Source organism: Ochotona princeps, chromosome 7 (assembly GCF_030435755.1).
Source record: "Ochotona princeps isolate mOchPri1 chromosome 7, mOchPri1.hap1, whole genome shotgun sequence".
In the NCBI taxonomy this organism is placed as follows: Eukaryota; Metazoa; Chordata; class Mammalia; order Lagomorpha; family Ochotonidae; genus Ochotona; species Ochotona princeps.
The window spans coordinates 61,074,170-61,084,430 of NC_080838.1; the positions used below are offsets into that span (position 1 = coordinate 61,074,170).

The following is a 10,261-nucleotide window of genomic DNA, read 5'->3' on the forward strand; positions in this document are numbered from 1 at the left end:
GAAACCAGATGTGTATCTCATCTAAATGAATGTAGAAAACTGAACTTTTATTTTTTGAAGAGAAAAATAAAGTTTGGCCGTATCATCCCTTATCATAACCATTACTGCCAAAAGCTGTGACTTGGGAGACCATTCTGTATTTTTGTGTCTTATGGGAGTTTAAGCAAGAAAATGTTTCCTGTCAGTGCCCGTAAGTCCTGCCTTTGCTAACCCTGACATTTATTTGGGGGAATCTCTAGACAATTGTAATTTATATATTTTTTCCTTCTTAATCCAATTATAATTGGTAGGACAGTGTCATATGGAGTGAGCTATTTCTTCGTTTCTCTCCCTGAGAATGTTTTCAGCAGCCAGAGTAATTCTCTTAAAACTTACGTAAGCTTATGTCACTTCTTTATCTAGCACCCTCCAGGGTCTCCCGGGTCATCTGCTAGGCCCTGCGTGATCGACCTCATCTCTCACAGCTGTTGGCACTCACCTGTTAGAACAACGTTGGCTGCTTCACTGCTCTTCAGGCTGACTGGACAGCTTCCCACCCCAGGGCCTTTGCATTTATTGGTCACTTTGGCTTTTCTCAGATGTCATCTTCTCCAAGAGGCTTTTCTTGTAAAGCTTCACATGCCCATGCTCCCATCCTTCCTGTCCCCCTGCTATTTCTTGTTCTTCCTGCAGAACGTAGCAGTGTAACCCTACAGTGCATTTTGCTTGATGGTAAGTGGCTCTCAGGGACAGGGTATGGGAGAGACAGCGGTTGTTCAGACCGTGGGCAGCAGTCAATGTTCAGCTATGTAATAATGTTCAACAATGGTAATGCAACCAGTAGAGCATGTAGGAGTGTGGGTGCTGATAAATAAGCAAGCTGACTGGGCTGACTGAGCTGCTGAGAGTGCTGAGAGGGTTGAGATGTAGGGTGTTGGTAGAGCTTAGCTCTGCTGTGGCAGTCAGTTTGAGAGAAGCAGCAGGAACATTGTACACTGCTTTTCAGGAGATGGAATTGGTTTTCTCTAATTCTGATATTGCACCAGGTAGACAGAATTGGAATCTGTTCCTTTCCATTCTCTTCGTATCACTCTATATGTTTAAGTGGTTTTTTTTTTTTTTTTTCTTCAAAAAATCTTACTCCTTTAGCACTGGTTCCAGTTGGAAGAGGCTGATTGTAGTATATTTCAATTTTATTTCCTTTTTTAAAAAAGTCATTTATTTGGGGCCAGCCTGATGGATCCTCTGCTTGCCGGCACCAATACATCATGTGGTGCCAGTTTGTGTCTGGCTGCTCCACTTCTGATCCAGCTTCCTGCTTGTGGCCTAGGAAAGCAGCAGAGGATGTTGCAAGTCCTTGGGACCCTGCAATCACAAGGCGGAAGTGGAGGAGGCTCCTGGCTGCTGGCTTTGGATTGGCTCAGCTCAGGCCATTATGGCCACTTGGGGAGTGAACCAGAAAATGGAGGCTCCCTCCTCACCCTCTAACTGCCTTTCAAGTAAATCAGATGAGACTTTTTTTGGGTGGAGTGGGGGGAGTTAAAAGAAGGACCCATGAAAATCCTGCTCCTGTTATAATAAATAAGGACAAGAGGACGTAAAATTTACAGATTCTCCCAAAAGGCTTTGTAGACTTATTTAAATTGTTCCAATCTTTTTATTTCTCCACCTTTCTCACAGTGGAAAGGCTCACAAGGTTGCACAAAAGGGAAAGATCCAGATAGGAGGACTCCTGGAGGCAGTCTCAGCCTCTAGACATGGTCTCCAAACCACAGGGTTGGAGGACAGTGCTGCCGCCTTCCCTCATGTTGGCATCATGTGATCTGGGCACACTGTGAGGGGAAACTTGTCCACCAGAGATGGCCTTGCCCTTATCTGTTGTGTCACAGGTGCTGTGAGCTTGCACAGAGAAACGTGAAACAACAAACCATAGTAGTTACTTAGTGGGAGGGGAAGGAAGTAAAGGTGTGCTAGGGTCAACAATGTATGACTTCCTCTTGCTGATTTCCTTAGTGATCTGCCCAGTGCCCCACCAGTCTAAAGGTTTTCCCAATCAGGCCGCACCTTGCCATTTCCCCAAGTCAAGCCCCACCCTTCCCTTCCTCTAGGCTGGTCTCCTCACCATCCACAGGTCATCCTCTTTCATCACAGCTGTCCTGCCAGCTGGCAGAGTGGGGAAGGCCTTGGCCTCTGGTGCAGTTAGCTGAGAGCCCTCAGCCCCATGTTCATCCCTTCAAACCTCCAAACCAGGCTGTTGTCAGCCATCTGTCCAGGCATGTTAGGGCTGAATGGTGCCCCCAAAGTCTTCTGTTGAAGTCCTAACCTTCAGGGCCTTAGAACTTCAGGGTGGGCCCCAATCCGAGATGACTGGCATCAAAAAGCAAATCGAGGTTCACTAGAGACACTAGAGTGTGCATGGAGAGGAAGCTGTGTTCACACATGGCAAGAAAACTAGTGGAGAGGATTTGATGAAACTGAACCAACTTGACACCATGAGCTCAGAAAAGCAATTGGTTATTAGGCACTCAGTCTGTGACATTTTGTCATGACAGCCCCACTGCGCTAGCACTGAACCTGACCTGGGAAAGGCTTTCTGTAAACCTGACTCACTAGAAAGGGTCCCTTTTCTAGTCCCACCTTATTTTTCTGTCCCAAAGCACAAGTTCTGGCCTTTCAGAGCCCACAGCTGTGCTAGGCTCCAAAAAGCCCTCCCAAGGGGTCCATGTCACCATCCTAGAACCTACAGATGCATTGCCCTTCATAGTAAAAGGTGGAAGTAGAGAAAGCTATTGTAGAAGCAAGCAAATGGCACGATGGGAGGAAAGCATCATGATCCCAGGAATTCAGGTGATCTGGGAAACAAAGACAAGGAACAGGATCTGTGCTCCACCTGCCTACAGAACCAGCCCGGCTGACACCATGACTGTAGGCCAGTGAAGTTGATTTTGGACTTCTCATCTCCAGAACTCTAAGGTAATAAACTTGTTCTAAGACACTAGAATTGTGGTAATTTGTTGCAGCAGCAATGAGTAGACTACAATGACTCCAGTTCTGTCTGGCCCATCCTTGGGTAGTAGAGTGGTAGCTGAGAAAACAGCCTGTCAGTGGCTTCCCTGGGTTGCAGGTGGTGGCTTTGCTAAGTTCCCTGACAGCTCCATGATCCAGATGTTCAAGAAGGAGATAGCAAGAATTTTTCTCCTGAGTTTACAATGTTTCAGTCTCTCTTGCACGAATAGGGATTTCATGGTAATGGACCTTGTCTTAATTCACAGAAATATTTCCCAAATTTTACACTGTAAGCCTTCAAATAGTGTACACTGGGGAAGCCAGCATTGCAGTCACCTGTCACAGTGTTAGGTGTAACTGTTGGAAATTATAAATGCCTTTCATCAACATGTAAAAAGAAATTTATAACATTAGATGCTATAATTAAAATATTGTCATGTATACATGATCAGAATGATGTAAAATATAGGTAATAAAGACCAAAGGAATGGAAAACTTATACCACAGGTTGTTATAATATGGCTTTGAAATGGAAAATAGAAGGGCATTGGTTTTAAATTTAAGCTTACAAACATTAAATCTTCTAGTATAAGTTGTACTTTTTAAGGTATTCATTTTTAAAACAGACTAGAAGCTAACCTATATATAGCCCCCACAAAAACAGAAGTAATATTATTTTCAGAAGTTCTTCTCAAAATAAGGAATAATATTGTTAGAGGAAGATGTATAAGTAGTCTCGTATTTCAGTGTCTTACCTTAAGCATAATTCTTGCCTACATCTGAAAAAGAATTACTATTCTGAAAAAGAAGACTTTAAAAACCCCAGCCAAGCTGTAATAAAGTTGGAGTATCTCTTGGGCTACCAGTTAGTCACATTATAAAACTGTCACATTCCCACGTCACAATGAAACCAGTGCTGTTTAACCAATGATGTCAAAAAGCCTTTGTAGTATGGATAATAAGTTAGACACATTACACAATATCAGAATTATTAAAAATGTCACTGTCAGAATTAAGACTGTATCTTCAGGTATTGATCAGGGACATGACACAAAAAGTGACCCACAGCTTGTTTTTATCTTCTTTAAACTTTCTAAAATGTATGTATATGAGGGACAAAACAAAAGACAGCTTTCATTTACTAGTTCACTCCTCAAATGCTCGTAACAGCTAGGGCTGGGCCAAACCAATCAGGGAGCCAGGAACTCAATCCCATAGATGGCAGGGGTCCAAGCAGCTAACACATCACTTGTTGTCTCCTAAGGTCTGCATGGGGAGAAGGCGGGACTGGAAGCAGAGCCAGGACTGGAACCCAACACCTTGATTGATGGGTATTCCAACCAGAGTCATAAGCACCAAGCCAAATGCATGCCCCATCTCGTAATTGTAAAAAATAATATTCACAGGGTTGCCAGCACAATGGCCCAGGAAAACCTTGGGACCCTGCACTCATGTGGGAGACCCAGAAGAAACTCCTGCATCCTGACTTCGGATTAGCTCAGCTCCGGCGGTCATACACACTTGGGGAGTAAATCAGTGGATGGGAGATCTTTCTCTCTGTATCTCCTTTTCTCTCTAAATCTGCATTTCCACTAAATAATAAATTTTTTTTAAGAAAAAGAAAGATGTACAGATTGCTGGTCTTTTAGATATCTAGTAGGCATATAGCCATTTTTAAAAATAAGACTGGAGTCATGTTGTTGATCACAACCCCAAGGTGTGGCATTTGACAGACTTGGATCCATATTCTCATTTGACAAGATCAACATCTTATTAATAGTAGTGGGATTTGAGATTCATGCTTCATGCAGAGCCATCTTCATGAGATTAACTAAATTCTTCTGTAGATATTCTCCTTAGCACATACTATCCAGTCAGGCATCAGATTTCCATCTGTGTCCTGGCACAGACCAGCTGCTGCAGACTTGCAGATGTGGGAAAGTTAGCCATCTGGTACAGAGCACTGAGCTGGCGGCAAGCTTTCCGCAGGCTGGAAAGCACCTGCAACGCCCAAGGTTATAGCAGAAAAGACCATCAAAGAACATTCAACCTGGTGAACTGCCTGTTACACTGGCGTACACTTGTGTACACACATACCCTTATTGAATCAGAAGAGTCACAGGGAGAGAAAAGGAGAGACAGGAAGACTTTCCATCTACTGTTCCTTCCACAGATGGCTGAAACAGCTAGGAGAGGCCCATGCCTGAGTCAAGAGCTTCTTCCAAGGCTCCCACATGGGTGCAGAGGCCCAAGCACTTGAGCCACCCTCTACTTCTTTCCTAAGCATATTGCCAAGGAGCTAGATCCGAAGTGGAGCAGCCAGGCCAGGCTAAGCTCTCCAACCCAACTAGTGTGTCCCAGAACCTGACTCAGTGATCCGAAGTGTTGGAAAGTGTGGAGAAGATGTTGGGTGGTAAAACAGGCTTGGTCACCGCTTTGGGGAAGCAATTTGGCAACATGGAATCAAGACAGGAAATCTTTTATGCTAGATAGTGGGAGTGGAAGGTAATAAACTGAGTACAAGGAAAGTGCCTAGCACTGGCTGTTGGTCTCAGAGAGGAAGCTCCTGTGACTCAGAGGTGCAGGTGGTAGTGGTGAGGACAGGCAGCCTGGGTCTTGGGTAACACGAGGAGTGGCACAACTCTTGGTCATTGCGTCTGCGGGGAGAGGTACTTTCCGGGCCACAGATAACCCACAAAGCCTCCATTTCGGGATGGCAAGGGGTAAGGGGTGCTCAGGAGCTGGGGGACAGGGTCCCCGCCACCACTAGGCCCTCAGCAGCCACCGCAGCCCTGGCCTCACAACCGACGCCAGCAACACCAGAAGCAGACATCGCCCGGTCTCCAGAGGAGGGTGCTGGAGAACTGCGCAGATGCGGCTACTAGCACAGTGGCTCCCAGTGGCTCTCAGCTAGCAACCGCCCTTGGCCACTCTCTACAATCACATGTCTTTCTGACCCAAAGGTGTCTGAGCCCCTCACTTAATCTGCTTCTCTGCTCCCTAGGCTCATACGTGCACCCACACCCGCACAAGAGTCTGAAATATTGAGGTGCATGACTGTACTCTCCAAAGGGGAGAGTTGAAAATTTATTGAACCCATCCCTACTCCCTAGCCAAAACCTCGAAAGATAGTCTTTCTTTTTTCCCTCTATTCCTTTCATTTGAAAGGCGATTAGCTATGGGAGAAATGAGGCATTGCTTGAGATAGATGAGGAATAAAGGAAGGAAGGAAAGAGGGAAGGAAGGAAGGAAGGAAGGAAGGAAGGAAGGAAGGAAGGAAGGAAGGAAGGAAGGAAGGAAGGAAAAGATGGATGGATGGATGAGAGTAAGGAAGGATGGATAAGCAGACCAGCAGGTAGGCAAATGTTCACTTATCTCCTGACATTTTTATCGTTAAAGGAGAATAACCCCCTTCCTCTTCTTCCTTTCACTCAACATTGGGCCAGAATGGTCAGCGAAGAGCCCAGGGAGTAGGCAAACCAAGCTACTGGTTGAATGAATTATTGGAACAGGTGAGGGTCCTGGAGACATGGCAGTGCAGTAACTTTTTCCAGCTTGTGTTAAGAAGGTGATGGTAATAGCTCCCTACCCCCACCCTCACTCCCTACTCCTGAAAATTTAGCTGTACAAAACGCCCTGACATGGGAATGTGGAAGGAAAGCAGAGAGATGACCCTTCAACTGGGCAAGGATGCCAGAAGCCTGCCTTCCACGCCTCTTGCTTTTAGGGATCACTGTAAAATCCGGTCACAAAATGGAGTCACTTTGGTTCAGGCCTGCATAAGTTTACTAACCTACTCTTTATGCTTCTGTACAAGATGCTTTGCCAGTTTTCCTGCTTTTTGGGCCAGATCACTAGGCTAACATGCCCTGTTAGCACCCTTAGGTTCCAGGAATCAATATTGTATAATTTATTCACTCACTGTTCTTATGACTGCCTCCTGTGGCTGCTCAAGCCCACCCATTGTCCCCATGGCAGCCTCCTGTGGTTGCTATAGCCTACCCATTGTCCACCCATTGTCCCCATGGCAGCCTCCTGTGGTTGCTATAGTCTACCCATTGTCCACCCATTGTTCCCATTGCAGCCTCCTGTGGTTGCTATAGCCTACCCATTGTCCACCCATTGTCCCCATGGCAGCCTCCTGTGGTTGCTATAGCCTACCCATTGTCCACCCATTGTCCCCATGGCAGCCTCCTGTGGTTGCTATAGCCTACCCATTGTCCACCCATTGTCCCCATGGCAGCCTCCTGTGGTTGCTATAGCCTACCTATTGTTCACCCATTGTCCCCATGGCAGCCTCCTGTGGTTGCTATAGCCTGCCCATTGTCCACCCATTGTTCCCATGGCAGCCTCCTGCAGCTGTCCAGTTCACCTGGTTCCCATGGCTGTATAACTCACTCTTCATAAAAACCCATCTAACTCTCACCTCAAAGTCGTTCTCTGAAGGAAAGGAGAACTGACCCCAACTGGTTACCTGCGTCCTCAATAAACTTTGCTACTTAGCAGAGGTGTCTGGGCTGCACTTCTTGGGGAGAGGCTCAGGTTGGATGCAACATCACTGCACACTGTTCTTTAGTTTTGCATATAAAGAAACTAAACCCTGAAGAAATAATTTGCTCTTAATCAGATCATTTATTGCCACAGGAGAATTAGAGTAAGAATTGAAGTTTGAGGAGTGAGTTAAACCAATGCTTGGACATGCTAGAGTTCTAGTTCAAGTCCCCTTTGCTCTGATTTTGATGCAGCTGCTTCCCAGTGTGCACCCTTGGAGGCAGCAGAAGATGGTCCAAGTGTTTAGTCCTCTGCCACCTACATGGGAAACACAAGTGGTGCTCCAGGCTCTTGGCTTCAATTTGGCCCAGCCATGGCTGGTGCAGGCATTGAGGGAATGAGCCAGTAAGTGGAAGAGATTTTCTGTCTCTCCCATTTCAAACAGATGGAAATAAATGCACGAGCATGTTTTCAATCATAAAATTCTAAATCTTGTGCTCATTTCAGCAGCGTATATACTGAAATTGGAATGATGTAGAGATTAGCATGGCCCCTACGCAAGGTGATATGCAAAAATCATACAGTCATACAGTCACTGCATGACTGATTTAGAGCCCCCTCCATCTCAGTTTTGCTCCATATAACATGGAGATTAAAATCATAGCTACACGATGGTGGCACGGTAACAACTGCAATGAAAATGACCTCATCCAGACTCCCAGCATTGTCATCTGTACATTGATTGCTGCCAAATGGGAGCCTCCATTTCCACCTCCCATCTCCCCCCTTAAACTTGGACTTGGCAGAATTGAATGCTGAACAACCTACTTGATATTTCCACTTGAAGGCCAAATAGTTTCCTCCAACTTAATGCATTCAAAACCAAACACATCACCTCCCCAGCAGCCCACCTGTACTACCTGCTTGCTATCTTTATTCTGACATCCACTCTTCCTTTATCTCTGACCACAGCCTCAGCATCATCCATGACAACTCTCTGATTCTCATATTCCATCCCCAAGGCATTAGAAAAGTCTCTTGGCTCTATCTTTAAAATATATGCAATATCTAACTTTCTCTTACCACTTCCACTGCTTTATTTGCCTCAGTATGAAAACGTAAGTATCATTTGCTTTACTTGGGTTTTAAACATTTTTTTTATTTGAAAGGCAACTTTGCAGAGAGGAGGAGGGACAGAAAGGAAAGGATCTTTCATACACTGCTTCACTCCCCACATGGCCACAATGTCCAGAGATGAACTAAAGCCAGTAGCCAGGAGCTCCTTTTGGGTCTCTTACATGGATTCAGGGTTCCAAGGACTGGGGCCATCCTCTACTGCTTTCTCAGGCCATAACCAGGGAGCTGGACAGGAAGTGGAGCATCCAGGACATGAATTGGTGCCTATTTGAGATGTTGGTGCTTGAAGATAGAGGATTCGCCTGTTGGGTCACAGTGCTGACCCCATACTTGGCTGTTTTGTTTTGTTTTGTTTTGTTTTGTTTTGTTTTGTTTTTAATTGTCTTTCTCCGTCCACTGACACTAAGCTCCATTAGGGTATAGATGTCTTCTGGTCAATATTTATCTCCAGGACCTAACACACAGCACATGACAATTGGTCAATAAATATTTGTTGGATGAATCATGTATATAGTTTTTACCAGCACACTATGTGCTCATGAAATGCTGTCATTCTTTGCAGACAAGTTCAACCTTCTTTTTTCTCTAAGCAATTTTTTTCCACAAGACACTTAGGAGGAACTGTTCACTTAAGAGGAAGCTGATACTTAGGGCTCTATTTTAGGCAAACGACTTTAAGATTCAGTTCCTAAGCCTGAAATTTTTAAGCGATTTCAAGTTCTTGAGTGTAGGGGAATACGGAACAGAAAGTTGTAAACATGGTCAAATTAAAGGTGAACGTTTTCAAATTATGGATGAACTCATTCATAAAGCATAAGTTCAATGTTATGAAATCGAAAGTTGGTTAGATTTCCACTTGTTTACAAGCCTTAGCAGTTTGGAACTCTTCAAAACTACTTTTTTAGACTTAGAAAGATTGTGACAATAGCAAATTACCATGATTCTCACTTCCTTTATGCTTGAGCAATAGAAATACAAACACTATTTCTATAGAAGGAATTACTGGCATTGGAGTGAAATACTGCCACAGGAATTTCTTAAAAGCACAAATTGTCTTCAGAGTACATTTTGTCCTCAAAGATAAAGATGAATCACACATTGGGCCCCAGCACAGTAGCGTAGTGGCTAAAGTCCTCACTTTGAACACAAACATACTAGAATCCCATATAGACACCGGTTCTAATTCCGGCAGCCCCACTTCCATCCAGCTCCCTAATTGTGGCCTTGGAAAGCAGTGGAGGATGGCCCAAAGCCTTGGGTTCCTGCACCCGTATGGGAGACCCGGAAGAAGTTCCTGGCTCCTGACTTTGGATCAGCTCAGCTCTGGCCATTGCAGTCACTTGGGGAGTGAGTCATCAGTCAGAAGATCTTCCTCTCTGTCTCTCCTCCTCTCTATATATTTGCCTTTCCAATAAAAATAAATAAATCTTAAAAAAATAATTCAGGCTAGGGTGATGCCTCAGCTCTGCAAATTTCTAGTACAAAATACAAATTTCTAGTTAAATATTTAAAAGATTTTTTAAAAGCGTTTTAGACAAATCCACTTGCGAATCATTCGAAGTTTGAGCAAAAATTAGCTACTAATTGAAAATTGTTAGGTTCTCAGGATGTATGGAAGAATGTAAGGAAAAGATATACAAGGGAAGTT

At 44.6% G+C, this 10,261-nt stretch overlaps 1 non-coding gene across 1 annotated transcript; it reads left to right on the forward strand.

Annotated features, from left to right (window-relative positions):
* The first annotated feature begins 7,970 nt into the window (after window positions 1-7,970).
* LOC118759065 (U6 spliceosomal RNA) lies at window positions 7,971-8,073 on the forward strand. Its single transcript, XR_004995965.1, has one exon. It is a non-coding gene; the product is annotated as a U6 spliceosomal RNA (small nuclear RNA).
* The last annotated feature ends 2,188 nt before the right edge of the window (window positions 8,074-10,261 follow it).